The sequence below is a fragment of the Eulemur rufifrons genome, unplaced genomic scaffold (assembly GCF_041146395.1).
Source record: "Eulemur rufifrons isolate Redbay unplaced genomic scaffold, OSU_ERuf_1 scaffold_516, whole genome shotgun sequence".
NCBI classification, from domain to species: Eukaryota; Metazoa; Chordata; class Mammalia; order Primates; family Lemuridae; genus Eulemur; species Eulemur rufifrons.
Genome location: NW_027183298.1, coordinates 1 through 12,500, shown reverse-complemented (window position 1 = coordinate 12,500; position 12,500 = coordinate 1). Strand labels below are relative to the sequence as shown.

The 12,500-nt window shown below is 53.9% G+C and overlaps 1 pseudogene; it reads right to left on the bottom strand.

The window, feature by feature from the left end:
- Positions 1-2,469: 2,469 nt before the first annotated feature.
- Positions 2,470-2,561, bottom strand: LOC138380531 (small nucleolar RNA U13; annotated as a pseudogene).
- Positions 2,562-12,500: the final 9,939 nt, after the last annotated feature.

Sequence of the window (12,500 nt, the reverse complement as noted above, 5' to 3'; positions counted from 1 at the left end):
TGCGGTTGCGGGCTCCTCGACTCCCTCTCCCTAGTACCTCACTGGGTGTCCGAAGGCGGGACTACTTTTTTCTCCCGCCCACTGGCTCGCTAACGCCTCCGCCTCCGCCGGTGTCGTGCCGGGACCCCATGGTCCATGGGGTTGACCAGATGTCCCGTCGCACTTAGTCTCTGCGAAGCCGGCCCCGTCGACGCTATGGAGGGGCGTCGCCGCCAGAGGGCGCTGCGGTTGCGGGCTCCTCGACAACCTCTCCCTCGTACCTCAATACGTGTCCGAAGGTGGGATTTTTTTTTTTTCTTTCCCCCTCCACCACCACCCCCCGCCCGCCGCCGCCTAGCCCGCCTCCGCCGCCTAGCCCGCCTCCGCCGCCTAGCCCGCCTCCGCCGCCTAGCCCGCCGCCGCCTAGCCCGCCTCCGCCGCCTAGCCCGCCGCCGCCGCCGCCTAGCCCGCCGACGCCTAGCCCGCCGCCGCCGCCGCCTAGCCCGCCGACGCCGCCGCCTAGCCCGCCGAAGCCTAGCCCGCCTCCGCCGCCGCCTAGCCCGCCGCCGCCTAGCCCGCCGCCGCCGCCGCCTAGCCCGCCGACGCCTAGCCCGCCGACGCCTAGCACGCCGCCGCCGCCGCCTAGCCCGCCGCCGCCTAGCCCGCCGACGCCTAGCACGCCGCCGCCGCCGCCTAGCCCGCCGACGCCTAGCCCGCCGACGCCACCGCCTAGCCCGCCGAAGCCTAGCCCGCCGACGCCTAGCACGCCGCCGCCGCCGCCTAGCCCGCCGACGCCTAGCCCGCCGACGCCTAGCACGCCGCCGCCGCCGCCTAGCCCGCCGACGCCTAGCCCGCCGACGCCACCGCCTAGCCCGCCGAAGCCTAGCCCGCCGACGCCTAGCACGCCGCCGCCGCCGCCTAGCCCGCCGACGCCTAGCCCGCCGACGCCGCCGCCTAGCCCGCCGACGCCTAGCCCGCCGACGCCTAGCCCGCCGCCGCCGCCGCCTAGCCCGCCGACGCCTAGCCCGCCGACGCCGCCGCCTAGCCCGCCGAAGCCTAGCCCGCCGACGCCTAGCCCGCCTCCGCCGCCGCCTAGCCCGCCGCCGCCTAGCCCACCTCCGCCGCCTAGACCGCCGCCTAGACCGCCGCCGCCTAGCCCGCCTCCGCCGCCTAGCCCGCCGCCGCCGCCGCCTAGCCCGCCGACGCCTAGCCCGCCGCCGCCGCCGCCTAGCCCGCCGACGCCTAGCCCGCCGACGCCGCCGCCTAGCCCGCCGAAGCCTAGCCCGCCGACGCCTAGCCCGCCTCCGCCGCCGCCTAGCCCGCCGCCGCCGCCGCCTAGCCCGCCGACGCCTAGCCCGCCGACGCCTAGCACGCCGCCGCCGCCGCCTAGCCCGCCGACGCCTAGCCCGCCGACGCCGCCGCCTAGCCCGCCGAAGCCTAGCCCGCCGACGCCTAGCCCGCCTCCGCCGCCGCCTAGCCCGCCGACGCCTAGCCCGCCGACGCCTAGCACGCCGCCGCCGCCGCCTAGCCCGCCGACGCCTAGCCCGCCGACGCCGCCGCCTAGCCCGCCGAAGCCTAGCCCGCCGACGCCTAGCCCGCCTCCGCCGCCGCCTAGCCCGCCGCCGCCTAGCCCGCCTCCGCCGCCTAGACCGCCGCCTAGACCGCCGCCGCCTAGCCCGCCTCCGCCGCCTAGCCCGCCGCCGCCGCCGCCTAGCCCCCCTCCTCCTCCTCCTCCTCCTCCTCCTCCTCCTCCTCCTCCTCCTCCTCGTCCTCCGCCGGTTTCGTGCCGGGATCCCATGGTCCTTGGGGTTGACCAGATGTCCCGTCGCACTTAGTCTCTGCGGGGCTGGCCCTATCGATGCTATGGAGGGGGATCACCGCCAGGGGGCGCTGCGGTTGCGGGCTTCTCGACTCCCTCTCCTTCCCCACCCCTCCGCTCGCCCGCTCCTCCTTTCTTTACTCCCTATCGCCCCGCCCCCTTTTTTCTCCACACACACGCAATTATCACGCTCACGAACTATCCCGGGACCTGGCGTGACTTTCATCGCAATCTCCCCCCCCCCCCGGACACACACACATAGAGACACACCCTCCCGGCAGGGAGCACCCTGAGTGGTCGTGCAGATGTCGCTGCTGCATGCGGCCTCCGCATGGGTTCGCTGGTTGACCAGATGTCTGGTCCTTGGGTGGTTGACCGGATGTCTGGTCTGTGGTTGTCATCCTGACAGGGAGGCTTTGGGACGGATTTGGTCTCTCTGGCCTCGCTGCCCCTAGGGGTCACCCTGCGATCGGTATTCTTCTCGCGTGGGGCGAGGGGGCGCTCCGGAGCATTCCTCTCCTCTCGGAGTTTCTGTCTGCAGTCTCTCGACTTGCTCTCACTCCCCTACCCTGCTGTGTGACTTTCTTTTTGGTCCTTTCATTTTATCTATTCTCTCTTTGCCTTTTCCTGCCCGCCTTTCCGCTCCCCCCCCCCCCGGATTCATGGTTTCACGTCACGCGGGTGACGTGCCGACACACCAGGAGGCCCTTCTCACACGTGCGCGTGAACACGCAATCAACACGTTTATGAACTAGAAAGGGATCTGGTGTGACTTTGCTATTATTTCCCCTCCCCTCCTCCCCGCGCTGAGAATGAGTTTCCCCGGGCTCGTGTGCCCGCCTGGGAATCGGCTGCAGACGCCATGGCCCCGGGTCGACCACATGTTGCCCTGGGGTCCACCAGATGTCTCTGGCGAATTGGGGCCCTAGGGTGCTTGTGACGGTGTGGTCACTAGGTGTCGCTCTGGGCTCAGTATTCTTCCTTCTCGCTGTGACTTTGGTCTCTTTTTTTCGAAATTTCTTTCTTTCTTCCTCTTTTGCCCTGTTTCCATTTTCCCTTCTTAATCTCTTTCTCTCTTTTTGTTGCTTTTTTTCCACGGCAGATGGGTGATGTGTGTGTGGAGGAAACGCGGCGTCAGGGAGAAGACACATCTCACACGTGCTCGGGAACACCCGATCGTCACGCTTCTGAGTACCGACCGATGGATCTGGTCCCGAATTTTTTAATAGTTTTCTCCTCTCTCTCTCTCTCTCTCTCTCTCTCTCCCTCCCCCCCTTCCTTCTCTTTCCTTTCTCTCCCTTCCTTTCTTTCTTTCTCTCGCTCTCTCGCTCTCGCTCTTCTTTTCTTTCTGACAGAGTCTCTCGTTCTGTTGCCCTGGCTAGAGTGCCATGGCGTCAGCCTAGCTCACAGCAATCTCAAACTCCTGGGCTCAAGCGATCAGACTGCCTCAGCCTCCCGAGTAGCTGGGATTACAGGCATGTGCCAGCATGCCCAGCTAATTGGATATACGTGTGTGTGTGTGTGCGTGTGTGTGTGTGTGTGTGTGTGTGTATATATATATATATATATATATTTTTTTTTTTTTTTTTTTTTTGAAACAGAGTCTCACTCTGTTGCCCAGACTAGAGTGCCGTGGCGTCAGCCTAGCTCACAGCAACCTCAAACTCCTGGGCTCAAGCGATCCTACTGCCCCAGCCTCCCGAGTACCTGGGACTACAGGCATGCGCCACCGTGCCCGGCTAATATTTTTCTGTATATATTTTTAGATACTGTTTCTGTATATATTTTTAGATATATAGTTTCTTTCTATTTTTAGTAGAGATGGGGGTCTCGCTCTTGCTCAGGCTGGTCTCGAACTCCCGACCTTGAGCGATCCACCCGCCTCTACGTCCCAGAGTGCTAGGATTACAGGCGTGAGCCACCCCGCCTGGCGTGTACGTTCTGTATTCACAGACAGACGGAAGGCAGGGAGAATGTTACCCTTTCAAAGCCCGCCCTGCTCGCCTCTCAGCCCACCGATGGCACTCTGAATCCCGTGGCATTCCTTCACTCAGCTGAATTCTTCAGCACCCGACCCCCCCCCCACCCCACCCCCGTGCCACGGGAGTTCGTTCTCATGGCAGAGCCATCGAGGCTGTTGCCACACGTGTTGTAGGTGCCTAGGCAGACTGTGCCCTGGCCCCGAGGAGGTACGGAACCGCCTATCGCCTCGGGAGGGAGGGACAAGATGTGTCCGTGTCCAAGGCGACGTCCTGTCGATCACGAGGAGGCCTGCAAAGGCTCGTATCTGCCAGGCATTGAGCCACATCACATGAAACACCGGTGTGTTCCTTCACTTAGGTGGTGTCGCGTGTTGATACTCACAGAGGATGATAAACCCACTCGCATGCCGGCTGAGCCCCCTGTGTCTCCTCCTCTATCCACTGAGGGAAAAAACCGCAACGAAAGGTAGAAAACCACAGGGGGGGAAGAGAGCCCGTCGCTCTCCCTATGTGACCGTCCGGAGTGCTCGTTCAGATGGGAGGAGGTGTGTTTGTGTGTGTGTGTGTGTGTGTGTGTGTGTTTCATTGATTTTGGTGCCATCTTTTCTCTGCAGCTGCGTCAGAGGACAGCGATTTTTCCGATTTTCACTCCGCTGAGTGAATTGCCTTTTGAAGAGAATGTCCACAGGAAGCCTACGGTCCTCCCGCGGGGGTGGCCCTCCTCTAGAAATGAATCTCGTTTCTTGAACGGAGGGGACTTGTTGACGCCATCATGCTTTCGGGACGACTTCTCAGACGCTAGCTTTGGACCGCAACATAGGTGCCCCCGACATTGCCTCAAGGGTTCCGTGGTGCCTCCTGTCAAGAGACCCCACCGACCGTCCCCAGCCTGCCCGCTCAAGGGAGCCGGGCCCCTTCTGATCTGTCCGCCCGCCGGTGAAGCTCCCTCCCGAGGGTCGGAAAGCCCACCTGTTTCCCAGTTCGGTTGAATGATGGGGCACCCGGGCAGGGCACTGGCACCGAGTGACTCCATTCTGAGTCTGTCTGCTCTGGGGGGCGGGGGCGGGGGCGGGGGCGGGTGGGGGGGGCAGTTCCGTCTCGACCCGGTGGCCTCCTACCGACTGACTCGATGGGACGGACCATTCTCACTCAGGATCGTGTACCTTCTTGGCCTAGGCACATCCCGGCACTTAAAGCCACTTTTCGGGGACACTCTCCCACGTACAGATAGATGGCCTGCACGAGTGCTCTTCCTTTCTCGAAACACTGGAAATCTGTCCTCAATTTTACCTGACCTACCTGACGGTGTGTGATAAAGGAGCATAGAACCCTCAGCCACCCTCCACCTTCCCGCTGTCCCGAGAGACAGTGCCGAGCGTGAAATTCTATCCCTGACTCTCTGTGTCCACCGGAACGTGGCCTGACTGCAGTGACGTCAGCTACGTCAAGTCGTTCTCTGGGTAGGGAAAGAACTTAACCAGATAGGCCCTATCGGTCGCTTCTCTGTTCTGATAGTTTTGTGGCAGCCATTTCTTTCCCCCTCTCTTTTCTTTTTCTGTCTCTCTCCCCCACCCCCACCCCCAAATTCTTTCTACGAAGACGTTTAGGATGTCAGATTCTGGCCACATGCCCCCCCTAGGCATACGGGGGCCAGCATAGACAAAGGTCTTCGGTACCAAGTGTTCATTCCACGGTGACAGATATTGCCACTCTTGTATTGACCAGGGCGAGATGGTGAGTGGGTCAACTCTGAAACTCCCTGTACTCTACTTCTCTCTTGGGTAGGTCCCTGCCCCAACCCTCCGGCTTCTAGCACACACCCAGGGGCACTCTCTCCTCTCTGGATAAAGTTCCAGATGATCCGATCCGCTCCGAGGAGGAAGGGGAGCTGGCCGGGCCACCCACTGTGCGCCCCACCCCCGTCAGTCATAGGGTCCGTTCTTTTCAGGATGACACCGGCAGCGGTTGCTGGGTGTCACCTAGCGGCCACTTTGATCAGACCTCGGGATCCGGAAAGTCAGGTGACGTTGGGAGTTTAAGAGCTGACTCCCGGGAGGTGTGGAGGGCGGGGAGGAGAGCACGGTCCGGACGGTCCCACCCTCTTCTTCCCGGGCCCCGCAGCTCTGGGCCCGCCCGGGGCAGCCCTAGCCTCTAGCGGGTCTCCGCCCACCCGCCCTGTTGTCTGCGGGAGGCGCCCCTCCTCCCGCTCTCTGCCTCCTCCCGGGACCGTAGGCCTCTGCCCGTCGTCTTTTTTATTTTTATTTTTTCCCTTTTGTTTGTTTCTCTTTTATCTTGTGTTTTAGGCTTATCGAATATCATATCGTATAAAAACTTAAATCACAGAATGAATTATATTAAGTAACAAGATGTGGCTTTTTATCCTACGCCGAGAACGATGAATTTTTCTCTTCGTGTCCATTTTCCTGTCCTGGAAGAAATACAAAGTTGCTCGTGATACTTCCCCATCATCTTCCAGTTTCCCCGACTGTCAACACGATGTATTCGATCGTATATCTTTGTGTGTGCACGTGGGCGCCTGTACCTATTTCTTTTCGGCATCAGTCTCAGGTCTTTTGGCACCTAGGGGGGAAAAAGGAGAAACCAATAAAGGACAGAAAGACGTTCTGTCGTTTTACGCTCCCCACCACCACCACCACCACCACCACCACCACCACTTTTGGGAGCTTGTAGTCTGGCCTATGTCCCCAAGGCAGGTTAAATCTTTTCTTAAAACTCCCAAGTGGTCCCCTGCCCCGCCCCCCCCCCCAGGTGGGCGGCCGGCAGAGTTCACAGGCTTTGTTTTTGGCAGAGCCTGGACGATTGAAATAATTAACCACAATCAACGCTAAAGCTGAGAACCCCTCCCCCCCTCATTAAAAGCTCTGTATTTCTGCCTAGCCCTATGTTCGGGGAAATTCGGAGGCTTGAGATGGGAAGGTCTACCCTATTTTCTCCTTTACCGGCAAAATAGACTCTCTCTTTCCTTCCTCCTCAAACAGCTTGTCCTCGTTATTCGGCCTCGTGGGCAAGTGGCCGAGCTTTCGGTAACACCAAGTCTTGTAAGTTGTGTTGTGTTATCGGTCTTGTTTTCTTTCTTTTCTTTTCTTTTCTTTTCTTTTTTTTTTTTTGAGACAGGATTTCTTTCACTCTGTCCTCTCCCAGGCCGCCTTGGCCTGATTGTAGCTCACAGCAAGCTCCAAATCCAGGGCTTAAGTGATCCTCTCTGCCTCAGCCTTCTGAGTAGCTGGGACTATAGGCAAATGCTGCCACACCCGCCATAATTTTTCTTTTTTTTTTTTTTTGTTGGTAGAGATGAGGTCTCATCGTGTTACCCAGGCTGGTCTCCAGCTGCTGGGCTCAAGTCACGCTCCCGTCTCTGCCTCCCAAGTTGCGGGGATCACGGGCATGAGCCACCATGGCCAGCCAGGTTATTTAAAGGTGATCGCTTTGCTATCCTGATACAAAACCCCAAATGTGCGAGTTTAAGGCACCAGACGGAGGGAGTCTCCACACTACATCGTCACGAACATTGAGGGTGGCTCACGAAACAGCTGGGATGTGGCCACACAGTAGTGATCGAGGAGATATATTCTAGTGGGATAGCAGAAATATAGAATGTCCTGAAGACACTAAATGTCGGAATGCCACAGCAGTCAATGGCTGACAAACTTCCATTCCATCGTGTCATGGTAGGCGGCTTACTTTTCTCCTGCTCCCTCGGTATGATTAAGGCCTGACGTAGAAAATGTCTACGTCTCATCCAAATCCATCGAGACGATGGAAGGGGGAACTGGGAGAGGAATAAAGAAAAACAAGAGGGGGAGAAGGAGGAAACTGCCTCCCCTGCCCCCATGCTACCCAATTAATAAATGAAGAATGGCCTCTTCCCTCCTCTTCCCAACCCCTAACTATGCCTGGAGGTGTATCGTAGGCCTACAGTCCTAAGAAATGTACAACTACTGATAGTAATGGGAAGAAATGCAGTCTAATAGGTTTCTGTGCAGTGGGACACCTGGCCAGGGCACTTACGGTGAATGGAGCTTGCAGGGCGGGCGGGAGGTTGCTCTGGGTGAGTCTGTGAGTTGGCGGTGAGTGGTGAGTGAATGTGAAGGCCTAGGACATTACTTACTGTAGGTTTTCATAAACCCTGGACACTTAGGCCACACGACATTTACCTTTAGAAATTTCTTTCTTCAATAATACATTAACCTTAGCTTACTGTAAGTGTTTTCACTTCATAAACTTTTCCATGGTGGTTTGGCTTTTTTTTTGTTTGTTTGTTTGTCTGTCTGTTTGTTTGTTTGTTTGTTTTTCTTTCTTTTAAACTTTTGGACTCTTTTGCAACACCACGACTTAAAACACAAATGCGTTGCACTGTTGTACACAGATATTTTCTTTCTCTGTGTCCTTATGTGTTCCGTAAGCTTTTTCCTACTTTTAAAGTTTTTATCGTTCTATGCACTTTTCAAAATAATAAAAACTAAAACGGGGGGGGGGGTGGGAGAGGGAAGGAGAGAAATACACACACATGAATATGTTTCCCAAGTGAACTGAGGAAGGGGGCCGAGTCAAGGTTCTCAGGGAGCCACCAGTGATGAAACGGTCAGGCTCAGAATCAGCATTGCAGAGTGGCTGCAGAGCCGGGGGGCCTGGACTGGCTACCTGGACGACACTCCGTGTTTGGTAACTTGGCGAGTCATACATCCTCTTGAGCCTCAGCCTCTTCATCTGCAAATGCAGAAATCATGGTGCCTACCCCACAGGGATATTGTGCAGAGTGAAAAAGCAAATGCAGGCAAAGCCCACAGAAGCACGCGTGGTAAACAGTAAGCCTTTAATCGTGGTCACAGTCGTTGTTATAGGATCATCTTCCTATGTCCTTGTCTTTTAAAGATTAGCAGAACCTCCCAGAAGATGAGAATGGGCTCCCCCTGAGCAAGTCTCGGCTGTAAAGTCACAGGCATGTTGAGCATGTGGCACAGAAGGCAGAATAAAAACCTGATCCCGGAACATTATGTTCCTGCAGGACATGAAATCATTGAAGGTATGGGAAATCCTACCTCATATCCGTTTTACTAGAACACCTATGATTGCGTACGCACATGGACGCACGCGCACGCGCACCCCAAACTTTTTGAGCTTCACAAAACAGCGTAACCAAGGAACACACTATGATGCTTCTTAGCGATCTATTTAGGCCCAGGTTACTCGTCACTCTGAGCCTGCCTCCTTATCTGTCCAATGAGAATAGTGTTTGTCACAATTATCGTCATCGTCATCCTACCTAACGCTTCTGGTAAAATTGAAGTGTGAGAACACCCGCTAGACAGAAAATCCATGTTATCTCTCAATTTTTCTTCCTCCTGATTTCTATCTGAATCTGTGAGCTCGCTTTGGTTCACTTCGGTTTTTCAAGAGGCTCCGGTTACCTTCTCTCCCACCTATATCGGATTGGGTCTGACGGAAGAAAGAAGGAAAAAAAAAAAAAAACATAGTAAAGAAAGCAGAACAACATTTGTTTCTGAAGCAACCGATCAAACATTGCTGATGAGCCGGTCTTTTCTATTTCAGTAAACCAAGGAGGCCTATTGTCACGAGGATGTGAGGGGCCCGGGTAAGATTGGATGATTACCCCTAAAGGAGACAAAGCAGACAGACTATGGCACATGTGATCTTAGCAAAGAGAATAAACAGTGACCTCTCTGCCGAGTTGGGCCTTAGCATACCAAAGGGAAATAAAGGTGTAATAGGATGCTCAATTTTTACTCTGGAAACAGAGGTTGGTTGGGCACTGAACTGAGAACACTGAATTTTTTACCCTCCTTGATATTCACATAGGCTTAGAGGAGGCAAAAAAAAAAAAAAAAAAAAAAAAGAATACTGAGCCTATAAGTCATCCCTAAAACTCGGATTTTATGTTCCCTTGCCTTTTCATAACTGAGCAACACACAACATTAAAGAATGGACACAGGCCGGACGCGTTGGCTCAGGCCTGTAAACTTAGCACTCTGGGAGGCCGAGGCGGGAGGATCGCTCAAAGTCAGGAGTTCGAGACCAGCCCGAGCGAGAGTGAGACCCCCCCGCCCCCGTCTCTACTAAAAATATAGAAAGAAATTGTCCAGACAACTAAAAATATATAGAAAAAAATTAGCCGGGCATGGTGGCACATGCCTGTGGTCCCAGCTCCTGGGGAGCCTGAGGCAGGAGGATCGACTGAGCCCAGGAGTTTGAGGTTGCTGTGAGCTAGGCTGACGCCACGGCACTCACTCTAGCCCGGGCAACAGAGTGAGACTCAGTCTCGGGGGGGGGGGGGACCCAAAAACAAACAAACAAACAAACAAACAAACAAACAAAAAAACTGGAAGGGACACAGACTTCCACAGGTTTGTGTGTGGCCCCTTTTACTTATTAACGCTACAGGACCTTAATTATTTGTGCTCTGAATCTGATATTCAAATTATCCTTGTGGCCAACGCGTTTGAACAGTAGATGGTAGGGGAAGAAGAGTTCACCTCCTGAATAGATGACAAGTAACGGGAGTACTGGTGAAATTACAAGTGGCTTACGTTTACACACTGAAAATCCCAGTTAGCCGCTACCATGAGTTCAAAGAAGAGATCTAAATTTCTGACCCTATGACCCTAAAAGATATTTCCTCCCATGGTGTCACAGATAAAAATAAAACTGCATCCTAGCACTTTGGGAAGCCTAGGGGGAAAGGATCGCTTGAGGCCAAGAGTTTGAAGTTGCAGTGATCTATGATGATGCTACTGCACTTTAGTCTGGGAAACAGAGTGAGGGCCCGTCAAAAGAAAAAAAAGAAAAAGACAAAAAGAAAGAGAGAGAGAGAGAGAGAGAGAGAGAGAGACAGAGACAGGAAGACACAAGGAAAGAAAGAAAGAGAGAAAGAAGAGAGGAGAAGAGAAGAGAAGCGTCAATCTATCCATTGCATTTTCTACCCTTTAGGTGACTGGGCTTCAGCAGGGTGATGTGATCTGACAAAGTTCATGTTGCTAAGAAATAAAGCACTGGAGTTCAAACTCTGAGTTTTCAAAATCCAGCATATCCCCCTACCCACCATACCGTGCCACCTCTGAGAGTGGATATCTCACAGAGGAGAGCTGTGGAGGCCATTCTTGGACAGACAGAGTCAAGTAGTGGAGACCATGGAGTCTCTGCTCTGCAGCCAGTCTAGAGACATATGGAGCCATTAACACTGCTTGTGAGGAAAATACCATGTCATAGGGAAACAGAAATATTTTCCGCCTTAGGCAGATACAATTTAGGAAAAGACCCGAAACCCCTCTTCTTCTAACAGTGCTTTCTGGTCAGATGCTGACCCCTTCGATTCACAGATTCAGATACATCATTCAATGCAAGCATTGTCAACAAGTCACTCTTTGCAGCTTTCTGAAATTTCTCGCATATAGCATACTTGTAAAGATGATCACTTATGTGAAGACACCACCCCTCCAGAAAAACAAAAACAAAACCAAAACAGAAGCCCACTTTTCTCTGCTGTGAAAATCAAGATCAGCTTTTATGAGATCCACTAAATTCACACAAGAAGTAAAATATAATCATACTGATATATGCAATTTTTCTCTTAGAACAGAATGCATGGTGCTCCTTATCGTCTCAGATACTGTCAACAGAAAGCACGCGGTGGATGAACAATCTCCGTGAGCTTTTCTACAGAGATGGGGTGGGGGTGTGTGTGTGTGTGTGTGTGTGTGATAAATAATGAGGGTTGAGGAGCAGATAAATGACTGGGGGAAAACAACAACAGCAACAACAACAAAAACCACTTCCTGGTTCCTCGATGCAAGCATTCATTTAAAGGGGATACTCGTATGTATACCTAGGTGGAAAGTGGAAGCAGCTTTAAAAAAAAAAAAAAGAAAAATTGCTGCGAGCCCTGGTTATGATACGGCAATAAGCGCTAGCTCTTGGAAGGTGTAAAACATATTCACGGTGGCTTACGCCAATCTGGGATGTACAAAGACGAGCTTGAGCACCACCACCAACCAAAAATATGAATGAATACCTGGCTAGCGATCAGGATCAGACATAATAGAAAAGAAAAAGCTCCCAAGGCTAAAATAATGTGAACACGATTGACTCGTCCATGGAAAAGAACCCCAAATCACTGCAAAATAATTTAAAGAGTTTTATTCTGAGCCCAACGGCCGTGATCATGGCCCAGAGAGCTACGCCCAAGAAGCCTTGAGCAAGCGGACCCATTGTGGTGGGGTGGGTTACAGTTTGGCTTCATACATTTTAGGGAGACAGGAATTACATGTAAAATCACAAATCAAAACATGGAAGGGGTACATTGGTCTGGGCTGAAAAGGCAGGACATCTGGCAGTTGGGGGGGGGGCGGGGGAGGGAGGGTGCGGTGTTTACAGGTTTACAGCTGGGTTTAAAGATTCTTTGATTTGCAATTGATGACATAAATGAACCTCTGCCTAAAAGCTTTGCATCATGTTTTCAGTTAAGGTAAGGAGGTCTGCTAATCACAGACAAGCCACTGGACAGTTTACCCAAAACTCAAGTGCCCTGTAGTTCAGTAAACGGTTGGCCTGCTAGATATGCGTTAAGCTTTGTCTTGCCTGGCCTTAGGCCCGTCGGACATTCAGTATCTCATTGTTATAAAATCTGACTCCATCAGGGAGGGGTGTCTGACTTCCCCTGTCCTTGCGGGGCAGCAGCTCAGGTT